The sequence below is a fragment of the Xenopus laevis genome, chromosome 8L, assembly GCF_017654675.1.
Source record: "Xenopus laevis strain J_2021 chromosome 8L, Xenopus_laevis_v10.1, whole genome shotgun sequence".
Taxonomy (NCBI): domain Eukaryota; kingdom Metazoa; phylum Chordata; class Amphibia; order Anura; family Pipidae; genus Xenopus; species Xenopus laevis.
Genome location: NC_054385.1, coordinates 30,790,365 through 30,803,642, shown reverse-complemented (window position 1 = coordinate 30,803,642; position 13,278 = coordinate 30,790,365). Strand labels below are relative to the sequence as shown.

The 13,278-nt window shown below is 36.5% G+C and overlaps 1 protein-coding gene across 4 annotated transcripts in view; it reads right to left on the bottom strand.

Moving 5' to 3' along the window:
* eda2r.L (ectodysplasin A2 receptor L homeolog) overlaps positions 1 to 13,278 on the bottom strand; it is a 251,666-nt gene that overhangs the window by 216,735 nt on the left and 21,653 nt on the right. The window contains exon 2 of one of the 4 annotated variants that reach the window (XM_018241095.2): positions 9,892 to 9,960. The exons of 2 other annotated variants lie outside the window; for them this stretch is intronic. The gene's annotated coding sequence lies outside the window, so the exon portion shown is untranslated. Of the gene's footprint in view, positions 1 to 4,245; positions 4,262 to 9,891; positions 9,961 to 13,278 lie in introns of those variants that run through there. One more of the 4 variants, XM_018241097.2, reaches the window with a different exon arrangement.

The following is a 13,278-nucleotide window of genomic DNA, read 5'->3' as shown; positions in this document are numbered from 1 at the left end:
TCACTCAACGTCTGCCATCAGTAGCCAAAGGGCAGGACGAAGAACCAACAATGGCCATTTCAAGGGCAAAGTCACAGTCAACAAAGTCACTGACCGCTGAAGGAAAAAACAGAGATATAAATAACTCAGGTTGGGTCAGGAAGAAACAGCAAATGTTGCAAAAGACTATTCAGATCACCTGGCGGGAACTGCTCAGTCCTTATTAGGGTACGTACCAGTTTTTCATAATGATTACAGGAGCTGTTCGCCTTCCCAAGTTTTTTTTATTTTTTATTTAGCTGCTTTCAGATTGCTCACTAGAAATAAAGACTTTTTTTCCTATTGCTTACCATTTGTTACCATTTTTTCCAAAATTTAAGTTTAATACTCCTGTCTCTGGTGGTTCAGTCTGGCAGCTCAGTAATTCTGAACCGTTACAATTTGCTACATTAATGGATATATTTCTCAGCAGGATCTGTGGAATGTTAGCAAATATTATCAAGCTGCCCTTAAAGGGGTTGTTCACCCTTGAGTTAACTTTTAGTATGATGTAGAGAGTGATATTCTGAGACAATTTGTCATTGGTTTTCATTTTTTATTATTTGTGGTTTTTGACTTATTTAGCTTTTTATTCAGCAGCTCTCCAGTTTGCAATGTCAGCAATCTGGTTGCTAGGGCCCAACTTATCCTATCAACCATGCACTCATTTGAATCAGACTGGAATATGAATAGGAGAGGGGCTAAATAGAAAGATGAGTAATCAAAAGTAGCAATAACAATAACAGGGCATTTGTTTTATAGATGGGGTCAGTGACCCCTATTTGAAAGTTGGAAAGAGTCAGAAGCACAACTATAAACAATAAACAATGAAGACCAATTGAAAAGTTGCTTAGAATTGGTCATTCTATAACATACTAAAAGTAAACTTAAAGGTGAACCATCCATTTAATGAATCTCAGAGATTCAGCTCAGCAGGGCCAAATATAAGAAATGTATCCATTTAGAACAGTTCGGTGACCCTATCCCAAAGCTGCTTCAGAAAGACCTATGAAGGTGACAAGGGAAACGTTAAACTTCAGTACAGGAATGGGATCCGTTACCTGGAAACCCATTATACAGAAAGCTCAAAATTGCAGGAAAGCCATCTCCCACAGACTCCAGTTTAATCAAATAAATTACAATTTTAAAAGTTATTTCTTTTCTTTTTCTCTGTAATAATGAAACAGTACCTTGTACTTTATCCCAACTAAGATATAATGAATCCTTATTTAAGTCCAGTCCTATTGGGTATATCTAATGTTTAAATGATCTCTTAGTAGATTTAAGGGGTTATTTATTAAGGTTCGTTTTATGTTTTCCATGAAAATTCAAGTTTTTAAGTTGATTTTTTTGGTCCATACTCACAATTTCAGGTTAAAAAAAAACTAGAATTTTTAGACATTTACTGTATTATACCCCGACCCTGGAAATAGCTCAAATCTGAAAATGCACCATCCAAAACCTGTCGAGGTCATGTAGAAGTCAATGGCAGTGGTCCCTTGAACCATTTGAAGATGTTAATAGCCTTCATGATGTTCAAGCTTTTGTTTTTTTTTTGGAGGGTTTTAACCATAAATTCGATCAAGAGATTCAAGTTTCTCTATAAATTCAAGTTTTGGGATTTCGCAACTTGAACTCGCAGAATTTTTCCCATTTGAGTATTTTCTTAAATAGGAAACCATTCGAGTTGTGAACTCATTCAAGTTCATTCAAGGTATAAAACAAACTAACATTCGACTTTTGATAAATAACCCCTTAATTTATAGAGATTCAAATTCCTGAAAGACCCCTATCCAGCACACCCCAGGTCCCAAGCATTCTGGATAACAGGTCCCATACCTGCATTAGAAAAACAATCATAAATAGAAAATAGAAAGTAAGTGGAAAATCTTTATTTCTGGTGAAACAGCTGATCTGAAAAAAGTTTTGGAAGGTGAACAACCCCTTTAAGGAGAGACACTATAACTCCTAGTGCAATACAAAACTTACATTGTCTCCTCTATCTACCTCTTAGTAAAATCTTATCTGTAGGTCACATTTTTAGTCTTCCCTAATAGGATTGTAAATGGGCAAGAGGAGACAAAAGCTTGTTATCTTACAAGGTTCATCATCTATAACCTTCTTGGCTTTCTATAACTTGGAAATTATTACATCCTTAAAAGGGAAAACATGTTTTTTTTCAAAACGCATCCATTTTCAAATACATTTTTCAAAAGAGCAAAGAGATTTAGTTATATTCAATTTTGAAATCTGACATGGATCTAGACATATTGTCAATTTCCCAGCTGCCCTCAGTCATGTGGAGTGTGCTCCGATAAACTCTTTACTGCAAGTTGGAGTATATCACCCCTATCCCCCCACAGCAGCCTAACAACAGAACAATGGGAAGGTAACGAGATAGCAGCTCCCTAACACAAGATAACAGCTTCCTGGAAGATCTAAGAACAGCACTCAATAGTAAAAGCCAAGTTCCACTGAGACTGATTCAGTTACATTAAGTTACATTAAGTTACATTAAGTTGTAGAAATAACAGCCTGCCAGAAAGTAGTTCCATCCTAAAGTGAAGCACAAGTCACATGACTGGGGCAGCTGGGAAACTGACAATATCTAGCCCCATGTCAGATTTCAAAATTGAATATAAAGAAATCTGTTTGCTCTTTTGAGAATTGGATTTCAGTGCAGACTTCTGCTGGAGCAGCACTATTACTGTAACTGATGTATTTTGGAAAAAAACTTTTTTTCCCCATGACAGTATCCATTTAAAATAAAGAAGAAGAGGAGTGGCGGGTTAGGCTCCGATAATTTGTCGACCCACACATCACTAATGCACAGGCAACCACAGAGGAGCATTGTAGGGTATAAGGAACACTTAGATGAGGGCAGATGAGACACAGAAGAGGGTTCTACATTCGTAAATAAATCAAAATTGGCCAGCAAGAAAAACACTGAAGCAGGTCCTTCAACTTTTTGTGTAGAGAAGGAAGACTTATACATTGTATGGAGCTTTGGTTCAGGAAGCCTAGGGATGTGCTATTTATCATGATCTGGTGGCAACATCAGATTTGAGCAGGTATTTTAGCAATTATAGGAATTGAAGGAGACATTTGTATTTGATCTACAACAGCAGAGAAGAAGAGCTACTGCTCTAGGCTTTTTGGCACTCCAAATGCTTTAAAAAAATCTATATTTACTTATGCTTAAATCTTCCTTTTTCTTCATCTGCTTCCTGCTTCTGCTGTCATTTCCATGGCCCTGTTTCCATCTCTTGGAATGACAACAATATACTGACGCACTCTTAACTTTTTATATTTAAAAAATGACAAAAGTCTTACTTCATTGGTCAATGTTTCAGCACCACAGAGGGGTGTCTTCCTCAGACATTTGTCCAGAGAAACATTGACCAACAAATTAAGACTTAGGCAATTTTTTTTATATAATAAGTTCAGAGTGCGTCAGTATATTGTTGTGCTTTGGATATATATATATATATATATATATATATATATATATATATGTGTGGGAAATATTGCGGAGATCCCTGGTCTGACTTTACCTGGCTAATTAATTAAAAGAAGTTCAGGCTAATCTACATAGTCATCTATTGAAATTGTAATGAAACTGAATGCATTACTACACAGAAATTACAACTTACAGATCAATGTTTTCTGATATAACGGTTGCTAAACTCCTCGTTCCATGTGGGAAGTAAATAATAAAAGATAAAGAGGCAAATTTCACAATTATATCCTTTAATTTATGAGGAACAGATTACACGGTGTATCTCCTCCTTGACCTTACGCCCCGGTGCAGTTAATTCTGTACTTAATTTGCATTTCATTATTTTAAATATTAAGGATTTGTCTTAAAATCAAATTATATTGGACACTTATTTTATTTCAATTTAATCTTTTCCCATCACATATTCTAGATGTCCATTCTATGAAGTCCAAAGGCCCACAATCCATAAGTCACTTCATGTTAGAACCATTATGTATTAATGCTTGCATAATGGAGAATGAAAAGAAAAAAGAAAAAAAAAAATCACTAAAATATCTGTTTATGTTACTTAAAATACAAGTCAACTCTTTGTACAGGTTTGTGATCTGTTATCCAGAAACCTGTCATCCAGAAAGCTCAGAATTACGGTCTCCCATAGACTCCATTTTATGCAAATAATCCAGATTTTTAACAATGATTTTTTTTTCTCTGTAATGATTAAACAGTACCTTGTATTTGAAGATATTATTAATCCTTATTGGAAGCAAAACCAGCCTATTGGTTTTATTTAATGTTTACATGATTTTCTAGTAGACAAGGTATGAAGATCCAAATTAGGGAAAGATCCATTATCTAGGACCAGGTCCCGAGCATTCTGAATAACATGTCCCATACCTGTAAAAGAGATTCAATGAGCGTGAAAAGACAACAAATACAATTATAATGATAAGTGATATAACATATATAAGTGATATATTACAGCAAATCTAGAAGAAGGAAAGGAAGACATTAAAAATGAATTGATAGCAATCAGTGATTTGCTTGTAAGCAAACACTGGTATATTTTGCTACAAGGTAAAGATATGAACAGATAATGATAGGAGCCTATTACTACATATAGGCCAAGTAGAAATTTGAGACCCTGTAGTGTACTTCAACATAGTTATCTAGAGATGTCAAGGACTGTTATGCTTGTTAATATGGTTACTACCAATTTATTATATATCAAATTATACAGTCGCACTCAGCTTATGACTGCAAGTGCTGTGTGCAAAGTGCAATTCTTGTCTCGATGGGGTGTTACACCAGTTGCAATTTCATTATTGCATTATTTCCAGTGCTCTGCATCCGCAGTGAGAACCCTGGTTTTATGGCCAACTGCAAGGTGGTGGCTGCTCCAGTGTTCTACTGCATCAATAGGTGCACTTGTGCGGGATTCATCTAAGCAGACTGGGTAGGCTCCAAGGTCCTTAGTACTAATAAGGGGAGAGGTGAGCACGTACTGGCATAAGTAACTAATGAATGCTGTATGGAATGCTTTTCTTACAGTCACTGTTTTAGCACATATTGAAATTTATGAAAATAATACTACTACCCACTTACACTCTGCAGGATTAATTCTATGGTAGATGAAAATTATAGGATATCATGTTTTAATGCTGTTTTGATGCCATGCTGCTTAATAACATGAAATTCTTTACAGCAGAATGGATTATGCACATGCAAGTGCTTTCGCACATTGCCCGAGTTGTGCACCAAATACATGGAGACAACAATAGATAACCAAGCAGTAATGCACGTATTTAAATCAGTGCTGCACTGGTGCCCATCATCCATGCCACTGAAGGAGCTGATTGTATGGCAAAACACAAAGGGCTCTGGGCTATAAATGGACTTGGGTGGATAGATATTCACTGATCCATAGGTACAACGTAAGAAAGTTACTTATTGGTAATGTGTGAATGTACAATGGACACTAATTAGGTTTACAGTTGGCATTCAATGACAACTTTTTTCTATAGGGTATAGTCTTTATATTTTATGTTTAATCCTATCTCGGTTGGCCATGTGTGATTATCAGTGAAATGATAGTCTGGATGGTAAGCAGCTAACTGATGCAGAACAGCATTGCTTTTACAATATTAAACTACTGTATTTTAGGAGCACCCAACTTTTATGTGCCAATGTAATCTTGATTTGGCGTGTTACATCCAGACGTATCATGGCAAATCGAAAACACAGAATAAGGGAGCCCAACACACACCAAACCTATGCTGTGATAGTGTTTGTTGGGCCTTTCCAAAGATGATAATGTTTTTGGGGGTGTTCACTACACTTGAAAAAGCTAACTTGCTGGTCAAAGTCAGCGAGGAGGAAGATAAAGTTCTGGGATTGGACTGATCCTGGATTAGATGAATCTCTTGATCAAAATTAGTAAAAGAATGAGGAGTTGGGAAACAGAATTCCACTGTTTCAGTAAGACTTAAACCCAACAGAGCTCTGTTCCCCATAGGCAACCATTTTTGTCACACTTGACAAAGAGCACAGCTCGAAACATGTTGTGTTAAAATAAAGAACACAGTTTTTGCAGCAACCCACTGCGTCCGACTGAATTCATCACCCCTTTTCCTACAAGATATAGATAATTCATTAGGCACACACTGGTTCTTTATGCTACTTATTGATAACAGGAATGGCTTCTAGCCGTTTGGTCTGTTTTATACAAGTGCATTGTCTGAGTTGGAAGGAGGGGCGGCATGACATTACTAGAAGGCTTGCACTCCATATTGATTAAGAAAATGATAACCGACATATTAATTGTAGAGCTTATACATTTCTTGCAAAACATGTTTAGACAGCCTGGCTCCCTTCAAAGCTGTATTTTTATGTTCTATAACTTCCATCAGAATTCAGAAACCAACGTATGAAGACGCAAATTGAATATACACTGAAAATAAGCCAACCAATAGTCGTGATCACGGGCCAGCTAATTAATAAAAAAAACACAGGTCTAAAGTGGACATATATGGGATTTACAAAATGTAAATGTATCCACATCAATTCAGATGCTGTAAATGTTTTTTTAAAATTGATTTTGCCAGCAAATATATAGTGTGGGTTAATAACAATTTAAAACAGCAGAAGCCAAAGCACAGTTTTTAATGCTACAAGCTTTGCAGCTCTCACATGGGAGACCATGGCATCTATATTAATTGAATACATCCAAATGAATGCCATGTGAGCAAGTGGATATTAACCAAAGTGTTTCGTCCACTAGACCACTAGATATTTTTATGCTACATGCCAAAAAGTTCTCATGGTGGGCAGACATTTTTGATGATACATGTTTAACTCTATTATATTTTGTGCTGGTTAATTAGATGCTTTTATTCCATAAAAAAGGCCAGGAATAGTTAGATGACATGTATGCTATGCCAAGAATAGCTCTTTTATGGACAGATATACAAATAAATACCAATAATACCAATAATAATAATAATAATAATAATAATAATAATAATAATAATAATAATACCAATAATAATACCAATAATAATAATAATAATAATAATAATAATAATAATAATAATAATAACAACAACAGTAATAATAATAATAATAATAATAATAATAATAATAATAAAATACACATAAAAGCTAATTTAGAAACAATTGGTTTATTTGCATCCAGGCAGTAACCCACTACAACCAATCAGTGATTAGCCTTGTCCAGCCAGCTGCAAGTATAGTAATAAACGCACACATACAGTATGATAAATATGATTAATAAGAGGCTACTTAATATGCATTGCTGTACAGTTGCAAATTTAGCTATTTAGCAAATGAGCCTCAGCTATATGTGGACAATATAAATGCTGTAACATATTTATTTATTAAGAATGTTATGCAGTACTGGAAGTATACAGTTCTGCAGCAAACTTTAAAGGAATCAATGATTTCTTTAAAACAATTCTGATTTTCCAAAATGTTTGGTTTTATCTGAATTCGGTACTGGGGCGAAAGTTTTTATGGGGTTGTTCAATTTCGAACACATTTTTCAGTTCAGTTGGTTTCCGATTGTTCACCAGAAACAAAGTCTTTTTTCAAATTTTGATGTTTAAAGGTTAATTTTTTACTTTCTTATTTCTTTCTGAAGCAGGTCGGGGGGGGTCACCGACCCTGTAAACTGTTCTAAACTGATACGCCAAGGTTGAAGATAACTGCATTAGTTAATGCATTTCTTATCTTTGTCCCTGCTGAGCAGAATACCTGAGTTTCATTAAATAGTTGCTTATAATCCACAGATGCTGCTGAGAAATGTATCAACTTAATGTTGCAAAATTGTAACAGTTTAGAGTGTGCGTCTGAATTACTGAGCTTCCAGACTGAAACACCAGAGACAGGGACTACTGATGTGTGGGTCGGGATTTCCCCAATCCTAACCCGCCCTCCTTTGGCCCGCATCCGCATTTCCGGGTTCCTTTTATAGACCCGAGCTACCCCGCCGATGACATCACAAAAGGGGCGGGCAGACGCATCGTCTATAAAAGGCGAATCCGGAAGTCGGCACCCACCTAACAAGTGCAACAAGGCGTGCAAGGTCGGCCCGAACCCACCCGACCCGCACATCACTAACAGGGACATTAAAATTTAAACGTCAATTTTGGGGGGAAAAAAAGTATAAAATGGGAAAGAAAAAGTCTATATTTCTGGTAACCAATCTTAAAACAACTAAAAAAAAAAAGTGTTTTGTGAACAACCCCTTCAATGGGTATACAATTGTATATAATTTACAGGGCAGGGTGCAAAGTCATGTAGAATCCCAAAGTATGGGAGCGCACTTCCATGGTCACAGATTGGTCGCTTCAACTTTTCAGTAAAAAATTACTTTTATTTAAACATTGGTTAAAAAAGAATTACATCAGTTTATGGTCTGACGCGACAGGTCTCCGATGAAGTATGTCTATACGAAACGCGTCAGACCATAAACTGATGTAATTCTTTTTTAACCAATGTTTAAATAAAAGTAATTTTTTACTGAAAAGTTGAAGCGACCAATCTTTGACCCTGGAAGTGCGCTCCCATACTTTGGGATTCTACACGGCTGATTGTTTCCTTAGCGACGGACTCGGGGCGGCAGCACCCGGGTCACATTACCGAAAGGGTAAGCCTATCTGAAAACTTTACATGCAAGAAATATTGTGGACATAAGGTCTTTTTCTCCCCTTTTGTTTGGGGCACCAATAAGAGCAGGGTTCGGGGAATATTGCACCTGAACCACTACATTAGAACGGTGAGCTAACTGAAAACACGGGAAATGTGTGATGAACTGAACAGATAGAGCTTATAGAAAAACTTATAGATTCCTCGTATTGGATACATGGTGTAACATTGTTTGTGAGGGTGCAAAGTCAAACTTCTGTGCACATTGCAAGTAAAGCACATTGTTTTGAGCTCCAGAATGACTTGCAATTCCCTCTTCTCCCTCTCCCTAACTTGTGTGTTATTCAGACTTGCAAGCTTGGGAATACTAGTAAGCACAGAATGCAACGATTGCACCCACCAGTGTTGACCTCGAAAAATTTTGTAAAGATTCAATTAGAGTGGAAACATCCATTTGAATATGCTTTAGCTACAGTTGGTTTGTGTGTTAGTTCTGTTGCACATATTATAGTGGAACTGATCATTTCATAACTATATCAACAAATTCTAACATCTGATCAAAGCAAGAGAGATGGAAAAAAGAAACACCCCAGGAGTTGGCTTGAGTCTACATCAGATTGGACCGATGGAATGTTGTTTTCTCCATTTTTTCTGCTGGTGGGGAAGACGTTAGCCCTTAGGAGTCACTGGCATGTCAGTGCCAAGGGAACATTTTATGGTACCATGAATCTCATTGAGGCAAGTGTGAATTTTTCAAATGACATAAGTGAAGGTGTAAATTGGGAAAAGGATGTTAAAGTGTTTTGGTATGTTGATGACAAGCAGTGTCATAGGCCCCATCTACCGTGTAGGGATTGTTGTGCCAGTTCCAGTTTGGCATAAATGGCCTCCTTCACGTCTTTTTTTTTTTTAATCCATCTGTCCTCTCAGTGTAAAATGTGCACATTTTGGATCCTTTTCCTTTAGGTGTAGAAAGTTTTGTGCTGAGGAGCTGGTCCTCCTATGATGAACCATTAATTTACTACGTGGTTGTTTAGTCTCCCCGATGTATATAACTGTGCACGCTTCACTACATTGTACCGCATATAAGACATTACTATGATTGTGCTTTGGTGTTGGGTCTTTTGAATATACCACTTCTGCCTCAGGGTGTTACTTGGTTTGAAAAACACAGGAATGCCATGTTTCTTGGGCAGGTTCCAGGCACTTACGGGACGACTTTTATATGCTATGTACCGCCCCTCTGTGTGTTGGTCTGGGGTTTCTGCTTAACCTTCTCCCTAAACAGAGGAGGAACATGATTATCACTACTAGATACTGTTATGATATTAGCAGTTTAAAAACAGCCAATACAGGTATGGGAAGGATTATCCAGAATGCTCATGCAGATAAGGGATCTTTCCATAATTTTTCTCCATGCATTAAGTCTACTAAAATTTAAACATTAAATAAACCCTATAAAATTCTTTTGTCTTCAATAAGGATTCAAGTACAATGTAATGTCTTATTATTGCAGAGAAAAAGGAGATTATTTTAAACAATTTGAATGATTTGATTAAAATGGAGTCTATGGAAGCTGTAATTCAGAGTTTTCTGATTTTCTGGACAGGTTTCTGAGCAATTTTACAGTACATGCGTCTTTTTTTAAAAAAAAATTTAAAATATATATGAAACTATATTTTCTACTTGCCAGTTATCCCGACTAGGCTTATGAACCACATATTTTCCCTTAAACAAATATTACACCTATATTAACTATATTACTTAATCAACGGCCATTCTGACAACATCGATAATAATGAATTATTAACTAATGCTAATGAAGAACACACTAATGCTTTAAAGTGGATCACTACTGCCGGTGACAGCCCGGGCTCCAAGCTTCTGTCTCATTTATCCTTAAGAAATACTCAGGAAGCATGGCTACAACTTGCTGTTTCTGAGCTGGAAGTGGATTGCTTTTTTTTTTAAGCAGAGCAAAGGTTGTTATATTTAAGGCAATGGCCCAAGGGGTGACTCCCAATTCAGTCACTAATCCTAAGCAAAAAAAATCACAGTTAAGCGAGGACACCCATGCTTGAGAGAAACTGGCAAGTGAATGAGGGTTGATTTTGAGCATTTGGTCCCCTACCAACGGAGCTACTGATTGTCTGTTCAACGAAATGCTTAGCAATTCCGTGTGTGAATATTATAGTATAATATTTCTTTATTGGAAAATAAATATATGATAAAACCTAATTATATATAGAATGTAGAGTATAACAACCATTTAATGAATATGCGGGTATTCACAAAGACATTGCTTAAAAAGACTAAAATGTACTCAATAATAATAAACCACTAAGGAGACCAGAAAAGATTACTTAAATTACAACCTTTATATAAAGTCTGACTTACATGTACTCAGCATTTTTATTTATGCGACTCATATAGTTCAGAAAAGCAGAGAACTTTCCTCCTGCCTCAATGCAATAATATAAATATAAAAGATGAAAGAAAACGATGGAAAGAAAATGAAAGAAATGTATATATGTTTAGTAAATAGTGTATTGTATATATAAAATATTGCTTTAGCAGAGGCATAATCTATAAATAATTGCAGCAAAATTTAACATATTAACTTAGTTTGAAAAAAGACACGTCCATCAAGTTCAACCATTTAGGTCTTTATAAAACCTGCCTAACTGCAGCTAGCTGATCCAGAGGAAAGCAAAAAATTCCATCTGAAACCTCTCCAATCTGCCTCAAAGGGGGAAAAAAATTCTTCCTGACTCCCAAGATGGCAATAAGAGCAGTCCCTGGATCAACTTTGTACTAAGAGCTATTCTCAGTAACTAAAAATAAAATAAAAAAGTATTAGAGAATTTAATATGTGGTATATATATATATATTTATTGTATCCCATTCAGTCTGGAAAAGTCTAACTGAAAATATCCCTGCTCTTTACCAACCTAGTTTCCTTTCTTTGGACTCTCTATAAATCAATAATATCCACTTTCACTTTCAGCACTAAAAACCAAAACTGCATTGCATATTCTCGATGGGACCTTGCCAATGTAAAGTAGAAAAATGTCTCTCTCCTCCTGCAAATCTACAGGTAAGTTTATTATGCACAAGTACCCTTAGGTCCTTCTCTACTATGGATTTGCCCATTATAGTCCCATTTAGGGTACAGGTAGCTTGCACATCCCAGGTGCATTACCCTACATTTAGTAACACGGAATCCCATCTGCCACATCCAGTGTGACAGTCCTGTTACAAGAATACCACATCCTGGATTGCGCACAATGCAATTCTGTGACGAAAGGAGATGCCTATCATCCACATTCAGGTAAAAAATATAACATTAGACAATATTATACCTGTGACTCGTCATATGTCATTTACCTATTAAAATGTCCATGTGGATTGGTGTACGTGGGCGAAACAACCCAGAAAGTGAAGGACAGAATCTCAAAACACAAGTCGACTATACGCACAGGGCTGACCACATTACTAGTACCAGCCCATTTCAAGCAAGCAGGACACACTGTAGTCAACTTAAATTCCAAGTGATTGATTCTGTAGAACCACTTAGAAGATGGGGTGACAGACTAGCATTACTACACAAGTTGGAAGTGCAGTGGATACACAGGTTGGATACAATTTGGCCTAGGGGGTTAAATAAAGACTATACTCCTGCTTTGTTTATCTGATTGTAACTAGTGTATCGATACACTTTTTTGTGAATACGTTTAGCAATTTTATTGCCATTTATACACTAACATGTATTTTTTCAAAGGTTATTAAGCACTGTTTGAAAATCGGAATGTACTGAGTGCTGATTTTACCTTCTGCAGAAACACATAGATCTTGGAACACATGTAGAACACAATCTGCTTCAAAGGTAATTAATTAGCAATATACACAATACGAACCGTATCACCTTTTTATTATTATTCTTATGCTGCATGATGAATGGACCCAAGGACACATCAGACATGAACTTATTTTGTATATATGTATGGTCACTCTGTTATTTGCAAATGGACATTGTAAAAAGATGGGTGGAAATAATTGACACATGATCTGTATCCTCTCCCCCTTTTTTCCCCTCTCTCCCCAACCTCCACTTCCCCCACTAGACACTATTTAACACAGCTTAAGGTGTATGGATGTAAGCTTGATAAGAGGCCCTGCGTGGACTACTTTGGTGCGAGCCAAATAAAAACACGATGACACTGATTTGAATCAACAATCGAGTGTGCTGCAGTTTATTGGACTTAATGTATGATTTTGGACCCACAGCAGTTGGGTTATTATACTGTTCAGCACCTGATCCAAGTGGATAAAGCACAGTGGTTGAGCACTCCATCATTGCTTTGAACATCCTGGATTGAATAACATTAACTGATATACATAGTTGTGTGTCATCTGCAAACAATGATACATTACTTACAATGCTCACCCCAAGATATTAATCATCAAATTAAATGAAACTGGATCCAATACAGAACCCTGTGGGGCCCTTCTAAGAACCCTACTCCAAGTAGAGCATGAGCCATTGAGAACCACCCACTGTACACAATCCTTTAGCTAATTTCCTATTCATTTACACA